The sequence below is a fragment of the Ischnura elegans genome, chromosome 1 (assembly GCF_921293095.1).
Source record: "Ischnura elegans chromosome 1, ioIscEleg1.1, whole genome shotgun sequence".
In the NCBI taxonomy this organism is placed as follows: domain Eukaryota; kingdom Metazoa; phylum Arthropoda; class Insecta; order Odonata; family Coenagrionidae; genus Ischnura; species Ischnura elegans.
The window spans coordinates 162,596,442-162,614,024 of record NC_060246.1 but is presented as its reverse complement, the minus strand read 5'-3'; the positions used below and the strand labels follow the sequence as shown (position 1 = coordinate 162,614,024).

General features: G+C 40.1%; 1 protein-coding gene across 1 annotated transcript in view; it reads left to right on the top strand.

The window, feature by feature from the left end:
- The first annotated feature begins 263 nt into the window (after positions 1-263).
- Positions 264-17,583, top strand: part of LOC124171715 (protein tweety-2) — a 124,110-nt gene continuing 106,790 nt past the window's right edge. Inside the window, exon 1 of the mRNA XM_046551015.1 lies at positions 264-489. The gene's annotated coding sequence lies outside the window, so the exon portion shown is untranslated. The remainder of the gene's footprint in view (positions 490-17,583) is intronic.

Genomic DNA, 17,583 nt, shown 5'->3' with positions numbered 1-17,583 from the left:
CCAAGCCACTAACCCCTGAGGTATACGTGTCGATTCCTAAATAATAAAATTTGTCTTCCAAATTCACGTCGACTGCCCTCGGCCACCTGTTGTTAGCCGGCGTGACAAAAGAAGAGCCCTTGGATTTCGAACTCCCGCCGTGACGGCGCGAGGATCGACTACCCGCGCCGCCCGTCTTAGGGCGGCCGCCGGGAGAAGCTCGCGGCGCGGCGGTCGCGCTCCGCCGGCGACTCGAGGTGTAGACGCCAAAGCGAGAGGTTCTGGGCGGCAGAGTGCAGAGTGGATCGATCGGTGGAGCGTGCGTTCGTGGATTACTGCCGCTGGAGGGACTGGTGTCGCTAGATAGCTCATGTTCTGTGATATCGTGTGGATTGTATGTGAAGGGCCGTGCATCGTGTGATACGTAGTGTTTGCAGCTGACCGCTAAGGGGGCCCAAGGGGGAAGGGCCTTCAGCGGAGGCCCGTAGCAGGACCCTCAGGAGAATAGAGGTGAGTGAGTACAGGAGGAAGTGCGTGTGTACTCCGTTTGGGCAGTGTGGTCCGTAGCTATCTTCTCCGTTTGTCTCGCTGAGCGCAGTCGCGATTGTAACATTTATTTACGCCCAGATACGCATGCATATATTGTTTAAATTGTTTGCGGCAGGCGGGCACGCCTTGATGTACACGCCCAGATCATCGGAAATGCCATTGCATCGGCGTATGTCTTAGACGTACATCCCGTAGGTTCCAAAAACATCGCCGAAAGGGCTTTTGGGGACCTCTTTACGCGATATTGGACCACCCTTCGCTCCTGCATCTTTGAGCTTGGTTCGTGAGCTACATTTTGCAAGTGTTCCGATGTGAGGTGGGGTTAAGGGCAGTGTTTGTAGGGAGTCGGGTGTTCGTCTGTGTTTGGGCTTGCCGGTGTGCCGTCGTCTTCGGGGCGTGGGTCCTTCGTTTCGTGCGTGATTACGAGGCAGAGGGGTGCGTGCGTGCGAGCACCACCATCCGCTGTCTTATCGATCGGTCCCCCCGCTCGGGAAAAAGCCCACAGAGGGCGGGAGGAGGAGGAGGGGTTGCGTTTATGTGTGGAGAGAGAGAGAGAGAGAGGGTGGACCCCGGTGTCGTTTTCACGAACGAATCTTCAATGCGAACGAACGATTCATCGACGTGAACCGCAGGAATTGTATCAATCTTGCCTACTGCTGTACTGAAATCGTTCGAAATGGAACAAAATTGTTCATAAATGCGTAGCCACTTGGTACATTAACCTGTTCGAGTTAACTTCGAACGCCTGAGTGTACGAAAAATGAGCACGGTGTATTCACCCAACCTTTGGAAATGGTATCTTGTTTAAAAATTGGATTCAATTGTAAAGGCCCGGTTACAAACACGTACGAGTTCATGACTAAATGTAAGAGCGCGAGAATGAACTTCAAAATACGCCGTGCAACCACCCGCCACAGAAATTATAAAACCTGTTCTAATTTGGTTCATGCATCCGTACATGTTTCATTCCGGTCCTCCGAAATCGTTCATGCCTACAGACATTAACATGTTCGCGTTAATGTACCGTGCAACGAGGCCTTAATATGGATCATGCAATCGTACATTTTTCCGTTCCGTTCCACCAAAATCGCTCAGGTATTTAGACGCTATCTCGTACTGATTAGTGCACCTTGTGATTCATGACCGAATCATCAGCCGATCCGTGGATGGAACCAAATGCACTTCAGTTGGTTGCGTTGTTCGAGCAATGCATCTTCTAGACGAATTTGCCGAACATTATTCACTTTGAATGAAAGGTTTAGCGGGTTCTAATTTTAGTAGATTTGTATATTGCGAGAACCGTGTTAAAGAAAGGAAATTACAAGGGGCTCCAGCGGTTTATCTTTGTTTACCATCTTTAAAAGGCGGGGTGGATGTTGGATAATTGCCGAAAGGAATCATATTTAATCGCCGTTAACAGACTTTGGTGAATTTCGGTACCTATTTTTTCTATTTATATATTTAAATAAATGTATTGATATCCCTGAACGCTGATTTCCATGAACATTCATCAATGTTGAAATAAGAACAATCTTTCGGATGCATTGCGCATGCGCTATGGATTCTTAGATTTGCTTCAATCCAAAGAATCTAGACGTTCTATGATGTAATTATTCATTGAAATTTAATTTCGCCTAAAAAAATAAATTACAGGACATATAAATTTCAAAAATAAAATATGCAATGCAAATGAAATTAAAAAATAAGTACAGAAATATCGAAACATGATGGAACCGTTTAATTTGAACAATTTCTCGAAGATGCTTCGTTTAATTTTCATTAATAAAATTGGATACATAAATTATTGAAGGTTCGGCTCGTTCCTTATGAACGATTTGAAGAATCGAGTCGTGAATCGAATCGCGTGAAACGAATCCTCGAAATGAATCGAAACTCCCACCTCGAGGGGGAGGAGGGGTCCTTCCTTTTGCTACTCCCTCCTCTCCCCCCCCCCCCGAAATGGGACCCTCCCACCACAAAATGGCGGCCCGGGATGGTTGCATGCATTCGTCTACTACACAGCCTCCAAACCAACGGTGGACCCGACACACAGAGAGAGAGAGAGGCTGGTTGATGATGCTGCAGTGGTGATGTCCTCCATTCAATGTCCTCTCTCTTTTTTCTCATTCCGTCTGCGCGATGCCCTGCCCCTCTTTCGCTCGATATATCGAAGAGTTCCTTGGCCTCCCCCACCCTCCCGCCCTCACGAGTCACGTGCACGGAGCCCTACTCACGGACGGACGTGTGTGACTCAGTCAGACCTCACTCCGCCGTGACCATCTCGTCAACGGGCTCACGATGCATGGTTGATGATGCTGTGCTCGTCAACACAGACCCCCGTCGCAGCTCTTTATGCGGAGGACAGATCCATGCCGCAGCTACGTTAGGCCTCCCAGATCTAGAAATAGATGTTTCTGATAATTCAGCCGAGAAGAAAAACTGTATCTACATCTGAGCGCCACATATAGGGTGTTTGGCAGGGGATTATCGACCACCACCATGCAAGAGGATTCACACCACACGGCCATGACAAATGCATTGCTGCACAACAACAAAATATATCAAAAAATAATAAAATACTAATGACAAAATATGCATAATAACAAAATATGCGTCCACATTTACGCAAAGACAACACATTCCAACGGTCAGTAATTCCTGTAGTAAATTCATGCAAGTTTAAAACAATGGCAAAAGATGAACATAATAGATGTGTCTTCCCAGAGAGTGACGGCAATAATTTTGTTAATCGAGGCACAGTTGGAAATGAATTCAGAGGTAATATTGCGATGTTTTTTTATATTTGCGATGCTTATTTAAATAAAACTTACAACTTCCACCATTTCGAACCATGTATTTTTTAAAAATGGACTGCATTTCTTTCACGATGATAATGAGCGGAATATATTTTGTTTTAAACTAACTAACCATTTTGGACCATTTATTAAAAAAAAATTTTTGGTAGAGGAACCCCGCACCTCCCGCTTACCCTAGCGGGTATTCCATGCCCCCTCAGATCCCCCAGCATTAGTTGTTCCTGAAACCCCACATAGCCTTAATTCCTAGCTGCGCCCATGGTGCCCTATACTGGTCCGGAAGGCCGAAGCCCCAGCTTACGCCGAAATCGTTTTCGTCGCTACTTTAGGGTTATAACGAATGTAACTCATCGTAAATCAATGCTCAGCTATATCTCTCCGCCTCCTGGCATACTCTGGTCGAAATTCGCCTGAAGGAAATCCAATCCAGGGAGTGAATTAATTAATCGGAGAGCACTAGGCTTAGGTTCGCGTTGATAAATCGAGAGTAGATATAGAGACATGGAGAAGATCATCTTAGCTCTCCACTGTATTTCCAGGTCCGACAGGAACGGTGAATTAAGAAGGGAGATGTTTTGCCGAACGGATAGGTGTGGGAATTCGTTTTTCTTTTAGAGCGAATAAAATTAGTTTTTCCTTTAGAGGCTGGACGGGACTTCGTCGGAGCATCTCCTTTTTTTGTAAAGGATTGGTGTCCTAACACCCCCCGCCCTTTTGAGGACGCATTCGGGTTAGTGCGTAGATGCAGGTAAATAATCGCGCGTTAACTCCCTGAAGCTAACCTGCCAATGCGGAATATTTATTTCTTTTGTACTCGTGGCGAAATTGACATTAATTGCCAGGATGAAATACTCAAGGGCTGAGAATCGAACCGCGAACCTTTAGTTTTCCGGGACTCTGCGCTGACCGCAACCTTATCCAGTACCTAATTCTGTAAATGTCGTTAACTTATGACCGGTGATAGTATTGACGGGGGAGAATTGACGAGTAGTGTCGAGTGTATCCTCTAAATAAGCGTCATAAGGATTATGACGTACAGTGAGTAGCGTATTTAAAAAAAAATTGTCTTCTCATGTTGGAAGCTACGAGTTGGTTAAGTTTAGAGAAAATTTCCGAAGAAAATACTGAAGTACTTTTCGGAGAGTTTTTTTGTGGTTTATATGTTGCTGAGTGTGACTTTCTCTGTATTGTTTTGTAGGAATTCACTCGAATTGCCATGGATACCGTGACAGGGATGGGAGCGCGGGCATTTAGTTTTCCAGGGCCTGCGCACTCCTCTACGTTCTCCAGGTTCGTTGACTCCCATGGGGATTTTCGGCGTATCTCGGCGCTGGGAGTTTTCGTTCGGATGCCACGCGACTCACTTGAAACATTTATTCCACCCTTATAATTTCGTTTTAGAGCATGCGCGGGGTTCACACAACTGACACCTATTGTTAGTGGCTTTTTCCCGTAATCTCTTTGAGTTGCCGTCCTTCATGAACCACAACCTTAGCATAACATTAACCTCTGTAAGTTGCCATGGAAAGGTGGTCCTCAATTATTGCGACTTTTAGGCGAATTTTTTGTGCAAATTTTTAACACTTTTTTCTCGCGTGTTAGTAATAGCAGGGTTCCCACTCAACCGTGAAAACCTTAAAACCGTGAATAAGCCGTGAATTTCGTCTACCGTGAAAATACCTGGAAATAGCCGTGAATTTCGTCATAAAACCTTATAAATCTCTCAAACTTATAGAGAAAGAACTACAGTTGACAGATCAAAAGGAAAAAAAGATATTTCAATCATATTTCGAGGCCGAGCCACATACAGACACTGTCCTCACATTTATCTCCACACGTATATTCGCAGTGCAATTATTGGTCTTTGTGCCATGACGACATATTCATCTTGAGCCTGTGATTGGAAGACCGGCAAACAAAGTGTTCATTAACCCTGGCGAAAAATCAGACACTTCTTTACTTCCCTACCTCACTGCTCCCTCCATTTTGCCACTCACAACCTTAAACTTCACCTGAATTTTGATATCGATAGGTGACGTCATGAGAAATGGCACTTTCATTGCTACGTTTGAATTCACGGCGCGTGTCGCGGTTGATAAATTTTTAGTTAACTTGAGGGCGGTGATTTTTGCGTCATCAATATTTCTTCCTAAAATGGCTTATCAACAAACCGCGAATTTGACGCAATTTAGACCGTGAAAACCTGAAAAAAACCGTGAATTATATAATTTAATTTGAGGGGGAACCCTGAATAAGCCATATTTTATCGCGTTCATTTCTTGTGAGGCGGGCTAGGTTGAGTCAGAAATTCTCTCTGTCCGCTCAAGAGGAAGAAAAGTACACTTTTTTGGGGAAGTCAAAAATTGTACGATTGGTTTGATTTGGTTGATTAGATAGGTTTGACTCAGCTCTCCATTCCTCTCTCCTATCTACTAGCCTTTTCATAGCGACGTATTTCTTCTCTTTCACATCCTTTATAACCTGTCCTATGCAACTCATTCGGGGCCGTCCCTTGCCATTCATCCCTTCCACCTATCCTTTTACGTTTGTCTCCATCAGGCCATTATGCCTCATCATGAGGCGAACTAAGTTGTCCCGTCTTCGGTTTTAGAAGACTTCTTTTTTCTCCATCTATTCCCAGCACTTCCTCATTACGCATGCGGTCGACCTATTTTTTCTTCATCATTATTCCGTGGCACCTTATTTCGTATGCTTCCACCATTGACTTCTCTGCTGCTGTCAACGTACATGCCTCCTCCCCGTGCTGACTGCCTGAAACTGTGACTGAAAACTAAATCAAATATTTTCACTATAGTATCGGAGATGTTTTGTCATAATTTTTATTGAAAAAATCAGATTCACCTGTCCACGATGAACTTCTAAAGAAGATTTGGCCACCCACGGGTAGGCATTCGAGTGAATATCTTGAGAATTGTCCGAAAATAACTTGGTGACCGCACGTGCGCTTTTTATGCCCTGGAAATTGAATGTTTTGGTTCATACAAGAAAAAAATGACGATATTGATCGCTGAAGTAAGTATTTTGGATGCAGATGATACCCTGCGAACCTCCTCTGCGGCATTTGGGTGACCAATCACAAGTATGGTAGACAATCACCAGCACATTCACGGAAATTCATAACTTAGCAACGGTTAGTAATTCCCAAGGTTAAGCTATGCGGGGTGAGAACAACGAAAAAAAAATAAAAACCTTTCAATGAGTCTTCCTTGCGAGTGATACCATTATTTTTAAAGCCTTTATATCAACTCACCAACCTGTCTGTTTGTTTGTCTGTTTGTCTGGTACAAATCTTGTAACTGAAATTTGACTCACTTCCTGTGAAGCAAAAACGCTGAAATTTTGCACACTTCTTCATTTCCGATGACAATACATGAAAATATAACTTTTTCTCTCCAACCCCCCTTTAACCACCCCCCAGTCAACCTATAGCCCCCCAAAACATGTTTTTGATCTAAGAAGTTCCAAATGGTCGATTTCCGTGTTTCGTGGCATTTTTAACAAAGGGGTAGGCATTTAAAAGCATAGGGGTGGCATTTTGAAACATAGGGGGCTTACCATTCACTGAAAATTTAATAAATATAGTGACTTTTTTAATACGTCACTTTTGGTTTTTCGGGGTCACTGAGTTTTTTTGCTTTGTGTCATATATAAACGTTGCTCATCCCCTGTAATCTAAATATAAAGGCTGGTTTTTAAAAAAAAAATTTTTATAAGAGCTTATTATTAATCGAGACTCCATTGTTATCCGCGGTAGTACGAGGAAAGAATAGCATTTTAAATATCTGTTTTTCAATGTTAATTTCCTTTCTTTTCTTCCCGTGATCATGACTGCTATTATACGACGGTAAACGAAGGATATATCTCTCGTCGTTTGAGAGAAATTTCCGAATGCACTAAGTCAATGTAGCCTATACTTTGCTTCTGTGAATATTCCCATCCTAACTCGCCTAATGTATTGAAAACGCTGCGCTTTTAATCGCAGCAACTCAGCGTTGAATCCGCTGCGCTTTTAACCGCAGCAACTCAGCGTTGAATCCGACCGCCCTGCGCTACCCTGGATTGATTTCAGCTGAGTCATACTTCATATGGATCCCATACGCTAGCAGAATACTCCGAGCGAGCCTTGGAGGGAGGGAGTGAAGGCTTCTATTTCACTTCTGTATGGCATTTGCCGGTAATAATTCTTTTTAAAAATCCCCATTTACGTTTAGCTTTCCCGCCTACTTCGCGTATGTCCCACGAAAATTCCCTAGTAATGGTGATCCCCTAAGTATTGTACAAACTCGGCATGAAATAATTGGATCCATTTACCGCTGTAACTTCTTCTTGAAGTGATATCCTTTCACACAACTTCATCACCGTTTCTTTTCAAGTTTTAATTCTTACTCCCTAGTTATACCTTTCATTTATGGTAGATACGTCCTTTTCTAATTCCACTCTATCGAAATGGCTTTAAATTCTCTGTAAAAACTTACATCATCTGCGAAGTGACAGATTATGCTCGTGACCGAGATGATAATGCCATAAATTTAATGAAGGAACAAAAGAGGACCTATAACACTTCCCTGGGGTACACTTGAGGTAACTTGATAGTATCCGAGCTAACTCAGTCCAAAACTACCCTGCTCTGCTCGCGATGGTTTGTGAAATCTTTGATCGAGCATCTTACGTGCTTATGTATACCGTATGCTTCCAAATTTCCTCTCGATCGTCCAGAGGGGAGTGCAGGGGAATCAGTGAAGGAGGGCGGATTTATTATAAAGGTTCGGCTCTTGCAGTTAAAATGAGCCGAACGAAGTGTAGAGGTGCAAATTACAGTCAAGAATTTGACAATTATAAATACTCTTCGTTACTACAGAGACACTCATTCACATTCGCAAATCATTTTTTTAAAATGTCAATTGAAGTCCTTAAACGGAGGATACTATAATGGGGCTGAAAAAGTTCTTTGAACAGAATTGAGACAAACTTATGTATCCAAGGGTTGGCTCGTAATCGATTCACTACCTCGTGGAAATCGTAGATGGATTGCAAAATCTGAGATGCGCATCTTGCGCATTTACATAGTTTCAAGCAAAAAAGCGCCTCAAGAGGCATGTGGCGGGGGGTGTAATGACATTTGCCGTTGGCAAAAAGAAAATAAATTAATATGTCCGTTGAAGATATTTGAATACTCGATCCCAGCTACCCTTCATTTAATCCTTCAGTCTTCGGGGAGAAAAGGAACTTCTACACCCATCTCTTAGGCAAAATGACTCTCTCAATGTATCGTTTCTACAATATTCGTAATACCCTGCGAGCCACCTTTAGGCAGAGGGTGACCAATCATCAGCTTGCAAGACGGTTGTAAAATATTACGCATAATAACAAAAAATACGTACATTTTCATGCAAAAGGCAAAATTTGGGATCGGCTGGTATATCCTAATGTAAATTTATTTCTGTGAGGCCACGTGACCAGAGATACAGTGAGGCTCCACAAAACTGTTAGCCGTGAACAAAATATGAAAGAAATTAAGGTTCTCATTGAAGATATTTGGCGAATCATTTCCACTCTTAGGGACGGTAAAAAACGGTCGTGAGATTTAGGTTTAAGATAGCGAAAAAATCGAGACTTCGATTGTTTAACTTGAGAGAGTAGACGTGCATTCTGTTTAGTGGTGCAGTTTTCCGTTTAGTATTTGAGGATGGGTCGCAGTTTTGTGTGAGACCGCTGGGGGTTGGAGGCCAAGGGGGCGGGGGTGTGAAAAGCATCTGGCCCACTCCGGCTTCCACCTGGCCCCACACCATTCGCAGCTGCAGTCGTCTTGTCCCTCACAGGGAAGCTGTACCTCGCCCCCCCCCATACAATCCCTCCCAAGAAAGAGAGGGCGAGGAACTATGAGTTGAAGAGGGAAGGCCCGAAATGGCGATACCATGTGATTGGTTGGCAATTTCTGTGCATCTATCGCATACCGGCTGTTAACTTATTAATTTTTTCTATCGAAAGTGCAATTCCCCTTAAATTTAATGCTCACGTAGGAAAGGAAGTGTGAAGTTTTATGCACGATGTGTTTATCTTCCATATTATTTCTACTGTAGAGATACCTTTTTCTCAACTTATACGCAACCAAACTACAAATGAGGTACCAAAATGCACAGAATTTATCAGAGAACATGCGACGGCCTATCTTACTTCCTAAATATTGCTATTGTTTCCTAAAATTGGTTTTTAAATAATAAAAAAAACGGTAAATATTTCTGACGTTAACGGCGCACAAACTGATACATTTGTTCATTTGCAACAATATCTCGCATTCTTTAAATAACTTTTATCAAAATGCGGCTGATTCCACATTCAAGTCTCCTGTTGATACGTAAGTATGAGTCATCATATGCGTTTAACAAAGGATAGTGTAATTACTTTCAATGTTGTGTTTAAAGAGGTCCTCTGACCTCAATTTTTACATGAACATTCCAATTAAATTTGTACATAAGACTCTTGCCTTTTTTTTACATTTTAAAATTAGAAACGCGCCTATCCCTCTGTGGACCTGCATTGAAAAGAGCGGGGGAAGCCCGCTGGGAGCGGGCGCATCACGTTCAAGTATTTGATTCGCTAAATTTTTCCATTACGAATCAATCAACATATAGGTAGAAAAAATTGTATGGTTTATATCATTTTAGTGTTAACCGACGTTTCCACATTTTATCAGTTTCAAATTGGAATTACGCACAATTCAAATTGGAATTACACTTGGTGCGAGCGAACATTAATTCAGTGACTGGGACCGGAGTGCTGTCTATAAGATTTGCTGTAACACATCTGCGTAATACCTAATGAGCCATCTCAAGGATGTATGGCAGGGGTTTACATGTATCACCAGTATGCAGCATACAAGAGGGTCCCCACAGTCGTAAAAATATTACGCTCAACAACAAAATATGCATGCACATTCATGCAAAAGGAAATATTGCGAAGGAAATTTTAAATCTCTCTGTTTTGCAGTCAATTTCCGATGACGTCGATATTTTCCTTTATTTATAAATCACGCAACTGTAATTCTGTGAATGCGGGTCAAGATAATTAAATAAGTTTTGATTAATAATAAAAATAAGTTTTATTACTTCCAAAACAGTACAAAAATCTTCACAAATAATTTACAGGCTTTTTTACGTCCAAAGGAAGCTTTAGCTAGCCATAAGAAATATCTGTGGTGCAGCTTCCATTTAATATTTATAGCTGCTTATTTCTTATAAATAAAACAGTAAAAACAATTACGAATAATTGTACAATAATTTTACAATTAACCTAATGGAATACAGTAAAACAAAATAAATCTTTATGCAATAATATCAAATAAATTATCTGCATTTTGCTGAGTTTGTAGCCATTCCGCTATCAGATGGTGTAGTTTATTTTTAGTACAATTTTTCTTTTTAAGTCCCCAGGTAGCAAGTTATAAACTTTGGTCCTATTTACAAGAATGATATTTTCGAGAGCTATTTTTTGTCATAATTGGATGAACATCAATTTTATTTCTAAAATGTTTCGATCTTTGCAATGGTGTGTTCCCACTTTTAGATAAAATAATCAAAGGACTTTATGGGTGTATAAAGTATCTCAGTGGTAGCAATTTAATGTTGAAAATAAGAGGAAAGCATGGGGTGGTATTTTGATTTATCATTAATAATTCTGGTAATTCTTTAATGAAGTGCTGTAATTGATTGGAGTATATTTTAATGAGCTCCCCCCAGCAGAGTAATACATAACTAGGACTGAACCAGAGAAAATAGAGGGTTTTGCGGAAATGGGATTGAAAACGTAACACGTATTTATTATAATTTTGAGGAGTAGAATCTTAGTGTAAGAAAAACCAAACCAAAAACCCTTAACATCTGACTATATCATTTGAATTGATCATCTATGGTGACTCCTTGATTTCATAAACTCGTTCAATTAGTGGAAAGTAATAAGATGAGGGCATAAACAATGAAAGTAAGGCTGGTGTTGCATAAGAGGTTTTGAGGAGATCGAAGCCCAAGTTTTACTAAACGCACGTTTTTATTTTAATGTCAGTATTCTTCCCATACAATGCGAGGGGAAAAGGGCTGGAATTTTGGGAGCACTTCGAAATTTCAATGGCATGTTAAAACCGAAATGTATTGAATTGTAAATGATCCATCACACTCCTGACCTCTACCTTCTCAACTTAAAACCGAACACGTCAGCTGTTTGTCCATTGGAAAAGAGTTTCAATTCTCCTTGTAGCCGCTACTCCGATATACAGGGTGGAGAAAAATTACTTCACTAAATTTTAACCCTGGATAATAATAATTATTATAATAATAAATTTATCGTTCTTGGGCCTTGTCCTTTGGAACATATCACATTTCACAAATAAGTCTCTGCAGTGAACAACGAAGCAAAAGTGAAAATACAATTTTACAGTGTTAATGATGTATAGTATTACAGTATTTTAATTACAATTGTATTTATCCCTGGATAGCTGATTCCAGTAGAAACCGAAATTAATTAATTAATTTCAAAAAGTGAAATTATTATGTTCAGGTAGAAAATGCACCATTTTAAAACTACAGAAACATGATCCAACCAGTCCGATTGGCCAAATATGAGTTTGCCCTGTTGCCGGATGCTCTGGACGACTTATGACCTCGAAATCTTTGCCTTTGCCCCCAGCATCTGGATACAGGGCAAACTCGCGGCCAATCGGAGCGCTTGGCACAAAGTTTCTGTAGTTTAATAATAGTGCGTTTTCGAAAGAAACATCAGTACCTAATGACTTAATTTTTCCCCACTCGGGATAAGGATCCCCCTCCATCTCCAAAAAAAAGTGTATTAATATTCTCCAATCACGCTTGGTCCCACCTTAAAAAAATGAGATATCTGTGGCTAAGTTCTAACGACACGTGTATCAAAAATAGCAAGTTTTCAGGAGAGCAAAAAAAAATGATTTATTTTTGTTTACTTGTACACTGAAATTAAAAACCAATAGTTCATGAAACTGAAAAAGAAGCATTCATTTGCAAGAAAAGAGTTGTTTTTTTTTTGCTGGCATTTTATTTTTGAAGATATTACACTTTCTTTAAGATACCTGTCTCAAACCGGCCGAATTTAAGATACGTGTTGTTAGAACTTAGCCATCGATATGGTGTCGAAATATAAGCCGGTTTGTCATTAAATTCGGTGGACCATACAAACGTTTTTCTGTCGTCATGATACCGATTCTTCTTGAGTTCATTACCCATCACGATTATGTTGAAGGTCTGTCTATCAATGTTCAGGAGATAATGTCATGCTTGCCTCAGCTTCACGTACTGTGCAGCCGTCTGGACCGCAATGACTCTATTCGCTCAAAGTACTTATCGCTAAGGAAGGGGAATTTGCGCCCCCCGTTAGTCATTTGTTCGAGCCGTTCGAGTGTCGCTCGCTCACGCGTATGATGAGGCGTTTCAACGGAGAGTTTTACTGGATGTGCACCACGTTATGTCCATATTTGTGGACAACAGCTTCGCCGAAATTGCAGCTGGCTTCTTGAGGTCGATGAAAAGCGCATAACATTCATCGGACTGAAGAAGCCATCTGCAATGCCGGCGTTGCTGTTGTCTACATATAGATGGATACAAGCAGTGCATACCCCGTAACTATCACCGTAGAATATCTCTAATATATAAAATTCTCGTGTCACGGTTTTTTTGTAGCCAAACTCCTTCGAAATGGCTGGACTGATTCACTGTGAAATTTTGTGTGTACAGTATTTGGTAGGTCTGAAAATAGGAGGGAAGCTATTTTTCATTCTTCCGCAGGGCCTACGAGACCGGGCCCTTAATCATTTTCGTAAGAATGCATGTAAAGTTCGTTATTAATGCCCGCAGACCTTTTATCTTTTGCATATATTAATTAGTGATAATGGTCACATATAGTTGAAACATATACCATTGAAAAGAAAAATACGTAAACAACATTATTTTAGCTGCCAAATTTTGTTTTTCACGTATGTTATAGTGAATTTTGAAAAATAAAATCATAAAAATGATGACATTTTAGCGTTTTTGGCTTACTGTCCCCTTGACGACCGTCAGTATTGTTTATTTTGCTCGTTATCTATTTGGCACGCGATTAGTCATTAAAAATTTGATACGATAGAAATTTAATCTGAAAGTTATTCTTTAAAATAATAAAGCACAATGAATTCTAAATATGCAAATTTGGTGTTTTTTTAATTTTTATCGGTCGTGATCGTTCACAGCACGTCATTTCCCTTTCATTCATGTACCACATCCCCAGACGCTTACAATAAGTTAGTTATTTTTTATTTTACTGCCAAAGTATTCACTAGAAATAATTTGTATGGCAAAGCAACGTTTGCCGAGTCAGCTAGTATTTATTGTGGAAAGCGTGAGATTATTTCTCATCTCTGCTTTTATTCCAAAGAAGCGCGAAAAATATGTATCATTTATTTAGTATGTGTTCTTAGAGAAAAAAATGTTTATCATCATCAAGCTCAAGGCTGCAAGATAGAAAGTGATATATACATACCAATATTTATGTATAAATTCTTGTTTTTACTTCGCATAAATATTTATTTATAAATTTCTAAAACCCAAAAATAATTCCCCAGGGCCGTGCTCTTCTATAATTATAAATGGTAATTATTTCACTTATAAGCTAAAGGGCATTTAGGACTTTAATCAAATCCCCAGACAAGTAAAAATGGAATGATATCGTTCGAAATTTGAGTAGTCAAATCGTGAAATTATGGTAAATAGGCTTCCTAAAACGCTACGCCTCACTTGTGCGTTTTTTCTTTGGATCTTTGGAGCGTCTTACAACCGAAGTAGCGAGAAAAACCCGTCTCTCCTTCGAATAACGCACCCGTAGCTTCCTCTGCTGAGCGGTAGTAGGTTGCTCTTGCCTGAGGGACTTCCTTTGCTAGGCTACCGTCAAGGCACCCCAAATCATTGTTTCCAAGGGGCGCGCTGACAGAATAAGAATACCGCTACCATGGAGCGTTTCACGTTTACTATTAAGCTATTTGGGCTATTATAGAGCTTCGTTTCCCATGTTATTCTCCTTAGGCCACCAGATGCGCTGTTGCCAAATCATGATGAATATAGGAAATTGCACTATCAAATGGTTTCTTTCGATGCATAAACATTCGCTACATCATATGGGAGAAATGCATATAAATTGTTTAACAAAAATATATGCTAATGTGGATTATTATCTCTGTAGTAACGAAGAGTATTTATAATCGTTGAATTCTTGACCCAAGTGATATTCCAGCATTTAAATGGTTATCTGCAATATAAAGCCTGAATAACACGATAACTTCTGGTTGATTCTCTAGGGATAGCTTTTCAGGAGCCAAAGTAGTGATCTCTCGAGCCATCATTTGTTATGAATCACACAATCTCATTCCCACCGTCCCTTTTTCCATCACTTATTCTCTCACTTTCCGTATTTACATCTGTCATTCCATCGGAAGGTACATGTGGCGTTACATTTGCTGTTGGCGACCGTGAGTTGTGATTGGCTGAAAGACGTAGATAGCTAGCGACGGCTTTAGCGACGAAAAAAGCGAAAAATTCCTATTGTAAATCCATTCAAGTTTAAAACAATGGAAAAAGATGAACATTTCAATGTGTCGCCCTATCTAGTGACGCCATTTATTTTATTAATCGAGACACCGTTGCTGTCCATAGTTGTACGAGGGAAAAAATGCATCTCAAATGTATATTTTGCTGTTTATTTCCTTTATTTTTTCTCGTTATCACGTCTGCCGTAGCGTGACGGTAAACGAAGGATATGTTTAACATCGTCTGAGAAAAAAATCTTTTCTTAATGCATGAAGTAAATTTAGCCTATACTTTGCTCTACGGTCCTGTAAAGATTCCCACTCCAACTCGCCTAACAAATGTTTAGCAACTCATCACGAATTTTTGAATAAACTTTTACCTTAATTAGTCTTTTATGCAAATGGTCTCAATATATGTTATCTATTAGCTTTCAATATGAACCCTTAACCAGTGACGTGAAGTATTTGTTACACTACCAGTGGCGTGCGGTCTAGGAGACCGCAATGAATCAAATATTCATGAAATGTTGCGACGCCATTTTTATTGCTTAAGTTTATGTTTCTTTATCTTTTAAACTGTTCCAAACTTTATATTTTATGCGTTACCGATGCGAATCAATTTTTCGGTAAACAAAAGGTACTTTAAAACAGGATCCAAAAACTGTTATCGAACACACTTGAATTATTTTTATCGTTTTTAAGCGTCAATATCTCGCCAATATTCAAAATAACGTCTTAATTGTCAAAGAATGATGGCTAATTAATAGGAAACAATTGAATTCATCTCGTTTATTCCTTTTCTTGACGCATTCCGCATGCGCTACGTGAGGTCTCTCAGACCGCTAATCGAATTAATTTGTAAATTTACAGAATCAAATAATAAAAAAACGTTTAATTTTAATAGTGTTGTATCCTTATTATACAAAAGTTTGAAGCTAACGATGATTTTAGATGATTAAAAACAGCCAATTTGTAAATATTCCTAATTTTAAAAACACAGAGGTATCTCAGACCGCACGTCACCGGTTAAGGATTAAGGAAGAAATACATTCAGCTCATTTTCATCACAAAAGTGACGAGATTGCCTGCCGAAGCAACTCTTTTGAAGTTATCTACGTCTACATAAAGTCCTGCTCGGCACAACTAGGGTGTTTGGCTGGGGGCGACCAATCATTAACATGCAGCATGCAGGACAATCCCCATATGCTATCCGCGCGGTCATAAAAATACTACACATAAAAATGTAGAAATACGTTCACATTCATGCGAAGGGAAAACATGCCAACGGTTTGTTACTCTTGCAGCAAATCCGTCTAAATTTAAAACTGGAAAATGTACGAATTAAATGTAGCATATATTTTGCTCTACCCCATTGTAAACATTCCCATTGTAACACTCCGAACATATTGAAACGCTGCACTTTTTTATGGCAACATATCGTCACGAATCTGGCCGTCCTGCTCTGTTATCATTGTCATCTATCAGTCCTACCTCATATATGGCCCTCTAGCTAGCATTTTACTACAAGTAGGTCCTTACTGGAGTCACTTATCTCTTTCACTTGTCCATCACATTTACCGAGAATTCTCTTTAGAAATCTCAGTGTGCGGTTGGCTCTCCTGAATATTTTGTAGGTGCGTGTTATTATCTTTAGAGAGATCCCGAGCAATCTAGAATAGAATGCTCCTTAGTATTTCAAGAACTCGCAATTTGAATAGGATTGATTATCTTTGTGGTGCAAGTAGGTATCTGCTCTCTTTGAAGATGCTAAGTTTGAATTTTGCAAATGACGGACAGATGCGACGAGATACGTTTGGGGATGAGAGATTTGAACGCGGGACGACTCTTTTATCAGGAAGCCATGTTGAACTACCCACGAGGGTATCACGCGATCCCTTGGTAGCTCCATCGTTCATTTAAATAATAATTAAAACTTTTTTTCTGCACCTTCTGTTTTGAATATTTCGATCCAAATCTCTACGTAGAGTTCAGGTGGTTTCATCGGACGCTCTAATTAAGGAAGTAAATTTCTTTCCGCTCTAAGAAGAACTTCCTTTTTATGGAATGCTCTCTTCTATATGGTCTATTCTTGTGATAATTAATTTCTTGCTTCTTTCATAGCAGATTATCCTGCTTCCCAAATAGCAGCATTCATTCACGTCTAACAGTTTTTGTTTCCCCATTTTAGTATCAGTTTTGACTTCTCCTATTCTACTACATTCTGATGCATATGTTTTTTTATGCTAATTTTCAACTGATATCTACCCATCACCCATATTAACAAGAATCTTCTTCATATAATTCTTCGGAGTAGAGTAAGATTCTTACTCTGCTCCGACAATTGTGCCTTCGTAGCCGTGATAAATTTTTTCTCCATGGATAAGCACCTCTTACGCCTTTTCTTTAATTTTCCTTGGTGGCATTCTTTTTTTTATAGTTGAAAATTACGGGCGACAAAGCGCATCCTTGTCTCACTCCTTCCTCACAGCTGGGTCCTGATTTTATCTCCGTTTATCTATGTCTTTATTCTACCGACTTTCCGTCCTGATAAAGTCTCTCCCGACCAATATTGATCCGTTTCCGTTACCTAAAAATTTTACTTAGCAGGCATCATCTCATTTAACGCATAATGACTATATA